Genomic DNA, 13,172 nt, shown 5'->3' on the forward strand with positions numbered 1-13,172 from the left:
TATTTCATTCTGGCACAAGCTGTATTCCATATGTTTATATGTGCCCAACTCTTCTCAGTCCTGGTCGGGACCCCATTTCAGTAGTGGGCACACTAATACAGCCAATGTAATAAACCTAACGTACAGATCTCTGTGTACCTGGTAACGTAGGCAGATCTTGCCAACTCCAATGTACCACCCATCATTAAAATTAAAGAAGGCCTTAGCTTTCAATTCTCATGATGTCTTGTGTTTCAGAGCCTAATTTCTAAGAAAGCTGCTATATTAAAGTCACTCGTTATTAGCAACGTCCTAGAACTGAGGTAATTGTGGGAAATGCCACCATCCAGCACACCCAGGAGTGTGTCACCTGCTCTGCCGTCATGTCCCAAACACTCCTAATTGAACAGGAAGTCAGGGTAAGGCCGGAGGGGTTACGGCCATTGGCTAAGCTGATGGAAATTTCATTTATTTCTTCATAAGGAAGGAAGTGCTCACTAAAGCAGCAGTACATTTCAATAGCAGTGACAGGGGCACAATGCAAACATCGTTTGATGTGGGATTTTCTTTCTTTTGTAGTATTTTTGAACCCCCCACCCACCCATAACTTTGTTCCTTTTTGTTGTAAAGCTGTAGCACATAATTGCTTGAAATTAAATCTGCAGAATCAGCCTGCATTGAAAAAGGAGCTTTGTCTCTCCACTTAAACCAAAGCTTTCATGGGTTCTAAAATCAGATGTGTTATTGTTTCCAGTTTTATGACATCCAGCACACCCGTCTGTAAGGTCTGTGGTAACTTAAGGGGTCACAGCAGTGACGTGCAGTGAGGTTCATGGCTGGCGAGGCGCTGACCTTTTCAGAGTCAGATTTACAAATATATGAACCCCAAAGAGTAGCTTATTCACTATTGAAATGGCAGCCAGCATGCACTTTGACTACTGGCTACGTTTCATATCTCATCAGCATTCTTTACACACACATAGGTGAGGTACATATTGGCTAAGAAAGAACGTTACATTTAGAGCGGAGAGAGAGCGCGGAGAAAGTGTATTTGCTCCTCAACCTCCATGTGTTCCAAATTTGCTGTTGCAATTCCACAATTCACACTCAATCACTACAAATGAAAGTATAGAGTGGTGTACATAAAAAGGATTTCTGTTTTCACTTAAATCGAAATATTTAGTTGTTTTTAAAAGCTTTTAATTCTGATGCTTTAATCAATTTTAATACAGACTGTTCAACAAAAGGATATCAAGAAAAACAAAAAGATATTTTATTTAAGGTCAAAATTTAGATTTTAAGTATTGGATTGTTTTTTTCTCTTAGTCTGATCCCATTTATATATAAAATTGAATATCGTTTATGATCTTACCTTTATTTGTAAATGAAGTCCATGTGCCTATCCTTCTCCATGAAAATCTCCATCACTTTCTTGTAAAAGTCCTCCTTGTTTTCCTTTAGTTTAAAAAATCTTAATCTTCCATTTTGGCAGTCAGTCGGAACAAAAAAATAAAATAAACGGACCGCAGCAGTGCACTTGACTTTCTGATCTCGCTAACTTATTGGCGTTAAGAACAGCAGCAGCAAGAACCTGCTGGGCTCACATGCACCCCCTTGAGTGCGGCCCGGTACAATCTGTCTCAACTTGTGCCTTTTCACTGCAGTTTTGTGTCCCATCAGCTAGACTAGATATTTCACACACTTCATTAAACATATTAGCCAGACTGTGGAATGTCAGGGTGTATAATAAACGTGTCTGCAAACATTATATTGGAGAGACAGCAACAGGCACATGCCAATTGCATGCATGAACCCCGTGTGTGAGGGAGAGCGCAGTCCGAGGTGAGGTGAGGCTTATTGCTGACGCACCTTGCATTTCTCCCCTGTATTTGAACAGGAAATGCAGTAATTCAGTGATTTTGACTATAAAAATGATCAGAATTACTGGAATTACACAGAAAACAAATGTATAGCCCAGATCTGTGGACACATTCATTTTATGTGATCATTATTAGTTTTTCCACTTTTCATGATGCCTCCCCTGACCGCCGTCCCTGGGTAAGATAGATAGATAGATAGATAGATAGATAGATAGATAGATAGATAGATAGATAGATAGATAGATAGATAGATAGATAGATACTTTATTAATCCCAAGGGGAAATTCACATACTCCAGCAGCAACATACTGATAAAAAAAAATAAATTAAAGAGTGATAAAAATGCAGGTAAAACAGACAATTACTTTGTATAATGTTAATGTTTACCCCCCCGGGTGGAACTGAAGAGTTGCATAGTGTTAGGGAGGAACGATCTCCTCAGTCTGTCAGTGGAGCAGGACGGTGACAGCAGTCTGTTGCTGAAGCTGCTGCTCTGTCTGGAGATGATCCTGTTCAGTGGATGCAGTGGATTCTCCATGATTGACAGGAGCCTGCTCAGCGCCCGTCACTCTGCTACAGATGTTAAACTGTCCAGCTTCATTCCTACAATAGAGCCTGCCTTCCTCACCAGTTTGTCCAGGTGTGAGACGTCCCTCTTCTTTATTCTGCCTCCCCAGCACACCACTGCGTAGAAGTGGGCGCGCACCACAACCATCTGATAGAGCAAATCAGTGGACGCTCTGTTTGAGTGTCTTTGGAATTGGAAAGTTTGATGGCCTACAAACTTTTCTGCTCATAGGCCTCAGAAATCACTGACTCTAAATGGCCTAACTGAAAAGGTCTGTGCCAGGCCTAACTTATACTGACGGGCCGAAGAGCTGATCTCCTCATCCTCATTTCCATTTCAACTTGTGGTGGACGCTCACTTTTGCTTTGCAGCTTCCATTCTCTGAAACTGTTTCAGTTTCTTAAGCTCCATTAAAGGACTTGTTCAGATCTCTCTTAAAAAACTCACTCCTTTTCATTTGCATTTGAATCGACTCTAATCCTCTAATTTGATTCTTCTTAATGACTGTCCTGATCAGATCTTGATTATATTGCCATCTCACTATCTACTCTAATTAAGTTTTTTAATGCATTTTTAGTTAATGTAATAGATGTCATAGGGATCTGGGCTACTGCAAGAATGGATGGGTGGTACAGGAGACTAACGGAAGCCAGCTAGTGTCTCTCATGGATGTAAGCACAAGCAGTAATAAAAGTACGTCATCGTGCTGGACACCACCAAGAGGCAGTTTGCCCAAAGAATTATACTGTGGAATTCATAATTCAGTCAAGCAGGCCAACCTAAATGAGTGAAAAAGAAGATTTTATGTCTGAGAAAACAGCACACCCTGAAAGCAGACCAAACTGGTGAAAATAGAAATCCAAACTGTACAAGCAAGCTGAGGTAACACACCTGAAGAATCACAAACATCATGGTGCCCTGAAGTGGAGGGATCGTGTAGAAAAAGTGTTGTCATCTCTACATGGTGCAAACAAAATGTATGTTGTCAAATAAATGCACAAGAGCCAGACAAAGATTTGGGGGCAGCCTCCCATATACTTGAAACCCGGCTGCAAGACTTGTAAATTTGTTGTACAATTATGTACAGATTCGAATCCAGGACAGAACGGATTTGGATGAGGTAAAGATGGTGGTTTTAAGGAACGGTAGAGGAAGTGACATCATTGGGGTCTGCACCACAGGTCATGCCATCAAGGTGGGGGGGGGTTGCGTGGGCGGAAGTGATATCATCAGGGTCAGCTGATTGACCGAATGCGCTCAGTTATTAAAAATCAGATGGTCTTATGTTGAAAACCAGCAGCCAATGAAGACCCAATAAGTGGAGCACCTATGGGGCAGTGGCAGAGATTCATCTTTCTATAAAGCAAACTTCAAAATTTTCCTAATGTCAGGTGAGTACAAGTTCTATCTATCAGCAAGCTTGGAACACCAAGGAGGAGGACCCAAAAGCCAACAAAAACAGAGGGTACCATCAATTATTTGCTCCATCTTCAATCACTAGTCAAAACATATGATCGATATTTCAAATAAATTACCAGTTGAGCAGATCATTACTTATAGCACATGGATATAAGCAGGGCAGCACTTACTTACATTCAGCTGAGGTACCACAATGGTGTGTGGGTTTTTTCTTTATATGGTTTAGGTGTTTTAAAGCCCTCAGCTGGCCAGCACTTCTTCAGAGTGGTTACTTTCCTCAAATGCTACATCTCCTCTCACCTATCAGATATGGAGTCTTCCTAACTATATTCAGATTCCAGTCATACAAAGAGAGAGAAAACCATTGGTTCATTAAGTGAATTTGCTTAGTAAATTAAGTTGCCCTAATATCTTAAAAAGATTCTTTTTCAAAATTTGCACTTCAGCTGTAAGACTTTGTAAAGTTTGACCACCAATATGGAATGCCTTCATCATCATGGAGTCCAGAAGTCCAAAGAGAGTTCCACTGTGCCACTTACCCAAAGGTTAAATGGTGGGGCACATTTGAGAGATGATCCAGTACTGACTCAGGTGATGTTCTATACAGCCAATAACTTGGTAAACGTTTTTATAGAAAAATAGCATCTGCATCTCCTTCGTACAACTCTACAGGATGGTCCAGATCTAATTATGCAGATCCAGATCATCTGTATGACTTTGATTTATCTGGGGATGATTCCAGTTCAGCACAATGACGATTCTTCATGTTATCAGTTCACACACTTCTCGATGGTCCGGGATTTTTCGGGTGATTTTCTATGTAATAAACTTAATAAGTTATAGCATAATGAAAATTGCACAATTAGATCTGGACCACCCTATAGATGGCGGTAGACTTCACACCATTCTACCCACAGGTATTTCTTGCTAGTGTTTTATTAATTGAATTTGCTGTTTTGTGGAGTTTTCACCTTTCTGGCCACTCTCTTTATGTTATCCTGAATCGCCATTTTCCATATGACCTTATGTCTTATTGATTTATGTATTTTTAAAAATAGTTTGTGTGGCTGCCTGGTGGACTAACTTTAAGTTATTTTAGAAATATTATGTGGATAGGATTGGTGAGCTTTGTTGGGCTTAATGGCCTGTTCTCATCAAAGCTTTTCTAATGTTCTAAAGTTCATGGACTGACCTCCCACCCTGTTACTGGCTGACCATAATCCCGAACACAATAATATGGTTGGGTGGGCGAATTTTCTTAAATGACCAGGGCACTGGACACCGATCACAGCAAGTTAGCAACGTCAAAGGTGGCTCACATTATTCTGTACACGTATATTCTTAGTAGTCCTGCTATTCACAGGGCACAATGACCTCTAGAGTATCTTGTTACTTCTGTTTTCCACAATCTCAGATTCATTCCATTGGTCTTGTTTAACCTTCTCCGAGTACCCTCTGCAGGGTCATTTCCTTTCTCTCCCAGCTCACTTTACGGAGCTCAGTCTGCAATGGTTCACTGCCTGGTGTGTCGTCTCGGTTTGTGTAGTCTAGCTCTACCATGAGACGAACCCCGGGGGGCAGTTCACTTGGTAAAAAGAGCCACACACAAGGCATGAAATCGAACTCCATCCCCAAGATTACGTCTTAGATTGCAGTTTCCATTTATGAGATAATCTTATTTGGTCTGTAATGGTGCCTGTTGTGAAAGCCTTTAAAAAGTAATCTTTATATGACATAGCACCTTTCTGTAGAAAATACCACAACAAGGTGCTACGCACTTACATTACTGTTAAATACTCCTGCTAAGTAAGTGCAAATGGAGGACATTGGTGGACAATGGAAGCAGAGTACTAGTAGCAGATGGGAGTCCCATTAGCTTATAATGTATGTGTCTACCTGCTTCTCTTTATAATTAACAGGTAACTTAGGGTGGGCCTGCCCCCTGAAGTGAGAATTGTAGTCTAGGACTGCCAGGACACCTGACACTAAAAGGAGAAGAACAGACCAAGGAGTTCTCTAGAACAAACTCGGTCCTGGGGACACCCTGTCACTGCAGGTTTTTGTTCCAACCAGATTCACAATCGGTGATAATAATCGATAACAACTGATCTCATTTAATCAGCTAGTCTTTTTTTACTCTTCTCTTATTCTGCATTCAGAAAAAACACAACAGTATAGTTTTTACATTTAGAAGACATTTAGAAATATTTCTATTTTTTCCCTAAAACTATAAATGCTTAACTCTATTTTGTTGATTTCCTATTATTTTCCAATTTTCCTGTGTAGTTTGCTCCCTTCATTTAAAACTAATGGTGACAATTAACAACAAGCACAGAAGATGATGAAAGCAGCATTGACTTCAGTGCCAGACCCTCTAATTACTAAAAAAAATCAATTAAATAACCAGAATACCTGGAAAAACAGAATGAAAATTATGTTGAAAATACTGTTAACTTAAAAAAAAACTACATATTCCTTGTATAACTGCTTATTACATTTTAATAAAGATCTAATTAGGTTAAGCAGTCCAATGAATACCGGAAGTTGGTTGGAACAAAAACCTGCAGCCACAGTGGGTCCACAGGAATAAGTTTGGGAGCCATTGCTCTAGAACATCCCAGATCCTGGAAATGATCTCTGTGTTTTTCCCAGTAGTAGTCCCTGTCTGATATGTGTTGTTAACTGAGGAAACATACTGACCACAAAAGAAATATTAGGGCACCAACTGGGTTGCCCCTTTAATTATTTACAGAGTCTGGAAATAAACAGGTGCTTGATGGAGTGTAGAATGGCAACAGAACAAAAAAAGCTGGGATAGGCTCAGGGTGGTCCAATGCTCTGTGAAGGGTCAGTATTTGGGCAGGAGCTCCATTATGCAGCCTGTCTTCTCCAGAATGAGACAATCCCTGCCAGGAGCATCTTGACTTGAAATGGACGGACTGGAAGGGGAGGAGTCATTTGCCCTCATTGGATGGTTTCTGTGGTCTCTGGTAGAAAGAACAGGTGATGTCATCAGTGACAGCGGCCCCTCGTGTCCCAGAGATGAAGTGCTTACCTCAAATGAGCCCAGAAGGCAACCGCAGGTGTGCATGTGTGACATCTGTGATAGTCACCAGACCATTGACCTTGGAGTCAGAAGGACACAACAGAAACTTGAATGGCAGAAAGAAGAGAAATCTGGGGAAGGAGAGAAAATGGAAGGTGGGAGCAAGGAAGACCCAGTTTAGTGCCCTGTGTAGCCACCTTTCACAAAATCCTGCAGACCAATCCAGTGTTGTCTGAGTCTTGGGTTTCATTTTTTAATTTGTATTTCTTGTCACTAGTAATGAGTGAAATGGACAAGCTTTGCAAAAACTAACACTAAAATTAGTTTTGCTGCCCATTTCACAATGACGAAATGTGAAACCCAGATGTGGTGGCTAAAAAGCTTTCATGCCAGGCAGATTCCAATTCACGTGATGATTGATATACAGTATGTTAGAGGTGGAGGGTCTGTGTCTAATAGTCAATACTATCCTATGAAACACAACTGAAATAAGTTCAAATCTAGCTATTAATATTAGTTAAGGTTCATAAAAATGTTATAACTAACTAAGAACTTGGATTTATTGTATAGTGTGAATTCCAAAGGTGATAATTATGTTAAAGACTTGAATCCCAGTTTGAAGATACACAGAATCAAAAGTACATATAAACTGTCACCCACGCTTAGTCCAAGTAACTGTAATGCTATTCTGTCCTTGGCATTTACAGGAAAATCTGCCCCTTGGTGCACCATAGAAACCAAACTCCATACTGCGATCCTTGTGGCCTGCCCAATCTTCTGCCCATTGGCCAACTCTCTTTCTAAGACCATGCTATGTTTATATCACGTAGGACAGCTGTACCTTTCCAGTGCAATGAATTATTTCAAACACCATTTAGCTGCAGGTTGGTAAAGCTGGTTGTTTACAGTAATAATCTGCAGGTAATATTTATCCATTCTATTAAATCTTACGGATTTTTACATAATTGCTTTCCTCCTCTATTCATTTCCAGAGTAGTTTTTTTGTATGGCTAATCTACCTAAAGCAGCAGAAGAATGCTTATGCGAACAGACAGACAGACTGACATAGATATCAGAACAGGGATTCTTGTATTATATTGGAATGCACCTAAAAACCAGTAAATTAGAGCAGAATATAATACTTACATGAACTCCACTATAAATGAATCATCTCCTGCTCCTGAGCCTTCTCAGCCAACTTAAATAGCCAGAGGGAGGACTCAGGCGTGATGATGTCAGGGTGGCCCCACCTCCTGAGTCTCCACCCACAAAGAACAAGGCACATAAGGATATTTAAAGGGACAGAACATGATTATAGAATTACAAATGTAGCCAACAGAAATAACAAAAACAGAAAAACAGACAAAAACACAAACCAGGTCTGCAACATGACAGTAACAAGCTGCAAAGTTCTAGTTACATGTGAGAGCTGTGCTAAGCTATCCATTGTAACAGCTTGCACTTCTCTGTTTAACTCCATTTTCCAAAGTCACACATTTCTATCAGAGCTAAGCAATTGCTTATATGTATGCAACATAAATATTTGTTCATGAAAAATGGCTCTTAAAAAGTTCAATTTAAAATTGGTCAAAAGTTCATTAAACTAAAGTATAAAAGATGTGTTAGGTGAAAATACAATAGAATGCAAATGAATTCCAAATAATGGCAGTAAACCAACCTTTAGCTAAGATTTTGACTCTGATTCTGCTTGGATTTCATAGACTAACGTGTGGCAGAGCTACACCTGCTCTATGACGACCCCTTTGTCTCAGTCCACTTTCACTCTGCTGTTCAAACAACATCAAGTTCATTCTGACAAGTGACAAAGGTGACAAGACCAAAGTGTACGGGTCAGAAGCACACTGCAACACCTGAGAGCTCTGATTGCAAATGAGGTAAAGGAGTAAAATGACAAGCACAGGAAAAACACAAACAGGAGCAAAGCATGGCAGCCATCATAGTAGTGTGCATCTCAGAGCAAAGGGGGTCCGCTGACGGGGTGGATCACTCGCAACATCTCAGTGATGAATCGACATTGTCATTGGTCTTATCATTAGGCCCGTCAGTTACTGAAAGCAAAGGTTCACTCTCTTTTTCTGACACAGACATTTAATATTGAACCATTTTAATCAACAAATGAAATGACCTTTAGTGGGCAATTTGTTTTATTTAATTTTATGATCTAGAAGATCACATTTAAGGTCAAATGTGTGTATCAATTCAAACAATAACATTCTAACCCAACTGTACCTTTCCTGCATGTCCTTGTCAATTAGTACTAAATGACAAGAGCTGAGCAAAAGGTTTAGTTTGTATTATTAAAGCAAAGCACCAGTGACAGCACATTAAATAAACACTCTATTAGTCACGTCTAACAAGACATTAACAACAGCTTTCACTGAGTGACATGTCAATAAGTAACTAATAGATGTGCACCATTTATTGGGACAGCTTAGCTATTAGCTAAACAAACAAGCCTGATGGACTGAGCGGTCTCCTCTCGTTTGTCAAATGTCTTATGTTCTTACATTTATAACACGTTACCAAAGCCCCTGCTTTAGTACTAGAGCTGTGAACAGGGCATCCTTTGGTCATTTATAGCTTAGTAACAAGATGTTCATGTGTTACATCGCAATACGTTTCTGCCAGTCCTTGAAGCCTCTGTGCTAGAGTGTTACAGCACTGTAAACCAGCACCAACATCCGCTTTCCTGTCCAGACCACGCACCCCCAGTGATCTCACTTCCGCCATCCCCCACACGGTCCCGCCTCTTCCTGCACAGCAACTATAAAAGCTTGCACCCTTCTTTCCTCAGTCAGTCTACTTTGGGGCTTTTATCTTTTCTCTTGTTCTTCTGTTACACTGCCAACTGAGCTGATACCTGGGACATTAGCTTACTAACCTCAAGGTTATGTTCAATCCGATCTTCTCTGAGTCACTGTGCAACCAGGAAAAGGCCACTGAAGATTCCTCTCCTCCATCTGTAAAATTTGTAAGTGAACAATTGCTGCACACCCCATCTTGGACAAATGAATCTGCCATATTGTCACTAATATTTGGATGAGACTCTGGGACAACTTAGCTATTAGTTGACCAAACAGGTTTCATGGGCTGTAGAACCTTCTCTCCTTAGTTAAAGTTATTATGTTCTTACATCCAATCATATCAATAAATGTAATTTCTGGAGGCTCATCTGATATTAATGTACTTTGTATCTTTTTCTTTACTAGGGTGTTGTACCGTGTTAGCCATTATGAATGTAGAGAAAAGCCAAGCAAAATGACACCTTTTATTGGCTAACTAGAAAGATTACAATATGCAAGCTTTCGAGGCAACTCAGGCCCCTTCTTCAGGCACAATGTTTTTTTTTTCTTTTAACACCTTGGTGCTGCAGACCCAAACTGTATTTTAGAGATGTGAAACTGATAATCTGAGACTTTCCACTAATTCTCCATGTCCTACTCCTTACAGTATGAGCAGACTAGGCCTGGTGTTTAGTACACATCAGTCTCCTAGCATCTTAACATTGAGACCACCTGGGTTTTAATTTTGATATCAAGAAGTCTCTTCATATACTCCTCCCTACTTTGACTACAATATATATGTGACTTATCTAGGCCCTCTCCAGGGCAGGTCACCTTGGATTTTGATGATCCCACCCTCTTCTCCCAGCTAGGCAAAGCTTGCTGAAGTGACCCTCCATCTCATTTCACATTTCTTTACTTTCAGATCCTGAGAAGCGCACGCTCAGTTCGAGCGACAGCCACCTCGCCATAACTCTCTGTATCTGTTATTCCATCTGAAGCCTGTCAAAGCCCACCATTTCACTTGTAAATGATGGAAGTGCCCGGCCCTCAGCTAAACTGGCCTGAGGGAGGGTGTGGGCTGCTGGACGGACCATCTATCTATCTATCGATCTTTCACCTGCCAAGAACCATATTATTCTTGAGCTTGCTTGTAATTTTTTTCTTAATGACAATGTGGCATTTCTTATTCCTTTATACTGACACATTCATTAATATAATAAAGAATTCTCGAAGAGATATATAGGGTAGGATTTGAGGAATGGCCCTGAGGGTATTTCACAGGTGATGGAGGAACTGTGTGTTTGTCTTGAGATACGGACTGAGAATTCCTACACTAGGAAATGTCAGAGGGAGCAACCAATGGATTAGTAGCAAGGTGGTTCAATCTGGGCTGGGAATGGAGCGACTCCCTCAATGGACCTGTCTTACTGCATTCACTAGATGTGCACCTGCTGATGTCCAGTTAGATGGGTAACCTTTTTTGGATGGGGTGCACCTTTGCTCATGATGTGATGATTAACAACCTGTCAACAATCCCTGAGCCCAGAGTATGACCAGTATGGCTGAGAAGTGGGGTTAAAACCAGCAAGACTCTGTGCTGAACTTGCTGTCAAGCACTGGCCATGGGGGGCTGAATGCTTATCTAATCCAGATATGTTTTGTTTTATATTATTATTTTCATGTGGTGTTCAGTGCTGCTTCCTCACGAATCTGCTTGTCCTGTGCCAAGGCCTTGTCTATGTGGAGTCTAAATACTCACCACGTGTCTCTATGGCTATGCTTCTAGATACTCTGATTTTTCCTCCCACATCCATAAACAGATGTAAGTTCAGCAAAGCGAGTGAGTAAGTGCATGTATATGCATGCCCTGAAATGGACTGGGACCCTCTTCAAGGTCATTGCACACCTTGTTCCTGTTATGAGCTCCTATATATATATGGAGGCACTTGTTAGATTTTATGCTCCTTCTCACCTGCTAAGGTCTGCTGATCAATGGAGTGTAGCAATGCCACCTCTGTGTGGCATCAAATTTCAATGTTGTCATGGGGCACACCAGGATATTAGTTCACCTTTGAGATACAAATGTTTATAGCCTTATTTTTCTTTTTATAAATAAACTGCTCAAAAAAATTAAAGGAACACTTTGAAAACAAATCAGATCTCAATAGGAAAAAAAAAATCCTGCTGGATATCTATACTGATATGGACTGGGTAATGTGTTAGGAACGAAAGGATGCCACATCGTTTGATGGAAATGAAAATGATCAACCTACAGAGAGCTAAATTCAAAGACACCCCAAAAATCAAAGTGAAAAAATGATTGGGCAGCCTAGTCCATCATGCCGAAATTTTATTGCAGCAACTCCAAATCATACTCGGTAGTTTGTGTGACCTTCACATGCTTGCATGTATGCCTGACAATGTTGGGGGTGCTCCTAATGAGACAACGAATGGTGTATTATGGGATCTCCTTCCAGATCTGGACCAGGGCATCACTGAGCTACTGGACAGTCTGAGGTGCAACCTGGTGATGCCGGATGGACTGAAACATCATGTCCCAAAGGTGGATTTAGGTCAGGCGAGCATGGGGGCCAGTCAATGGTATTGTTTAGCAACAATCGCTTTGTTTTCAAAGTTGTCCCATCAACTAGAGGTCCAACAGGGTCTCATCTAGAACTGTCGATGTTGGCAGCTGGTTCAGTGCCGTCAGAGTGTTTGACCTCCGTAGTGCATTCTGACACCTCTGTTACTCAAAATAGTGATAAAGCAATTGTACGTTTAAATGTAAAAGTAAAAAGTCCCGTTAACAAGGTTAACAGCAGCACTACTTGGTGCACACATCAATGTTAATGAAGATGATGCTGGTGCACACTCTGATGTTATGAGCCAAAAGTTCTGTTTTCCCTGTCTACACATAAACAGAAAAGACAGAGTTTCTAAACATCTTCACTCTTTTCAAAAGGTCAGTTTTCATGGACCTGAAATGCAGCTTGTGTGTGAACGAAAGGCAAAAACGCGTACAAAGAGCTACGTTTTAAAAAATACCCAGGTACGTGTGCTCAGGGTCTTAGGTCCACAAAAACATTCAAGTGATGAGCAAAAGTAACAAAGTTTTGTTTCACATGTAGATTTGAGAAATTGTCCCTAATTTGTGTAATTTATGTCTTTTTTTTTTTTTTGCTCAGGATGTTCAGGATAATAAACAAGTAAACCCGCCCTTGGATTCCCTCCAGTACTGCAGCTGCTTACAAGGCTCCTTTCATGTACTCTCATGTTTCTGCCTTCCACGTCCCACTGCTCATTTCAGGTGAAGGATAACACTCTCTTTCCCCAAAACTCCATAAGCTGATCCAAGCCAGGATCCTTCTGGAGACTTTCTAACTGCCACACACCCGGGACAATGCAGTTTAGTAGTGAAATGCTTGCAGGTACACTAAGTGCTTTCTAGGCAAACTCCCTTCTCTACACTTTGG

Source organism: Polypterus senegalus, chromosome 3, assembly GCF_016835505.1.
Source record: "Polypterus senegalus isolate Bchr_013 chromosome 3, ASM1683550v1, whole genome shotgun sequence".
NCBI classification, from domain to species: Eukaryota; Metazoa; Chordata; class Cladistia; order Polypteriformes; family Polypteridae; genus Polypterus; species Polypterus senegalus.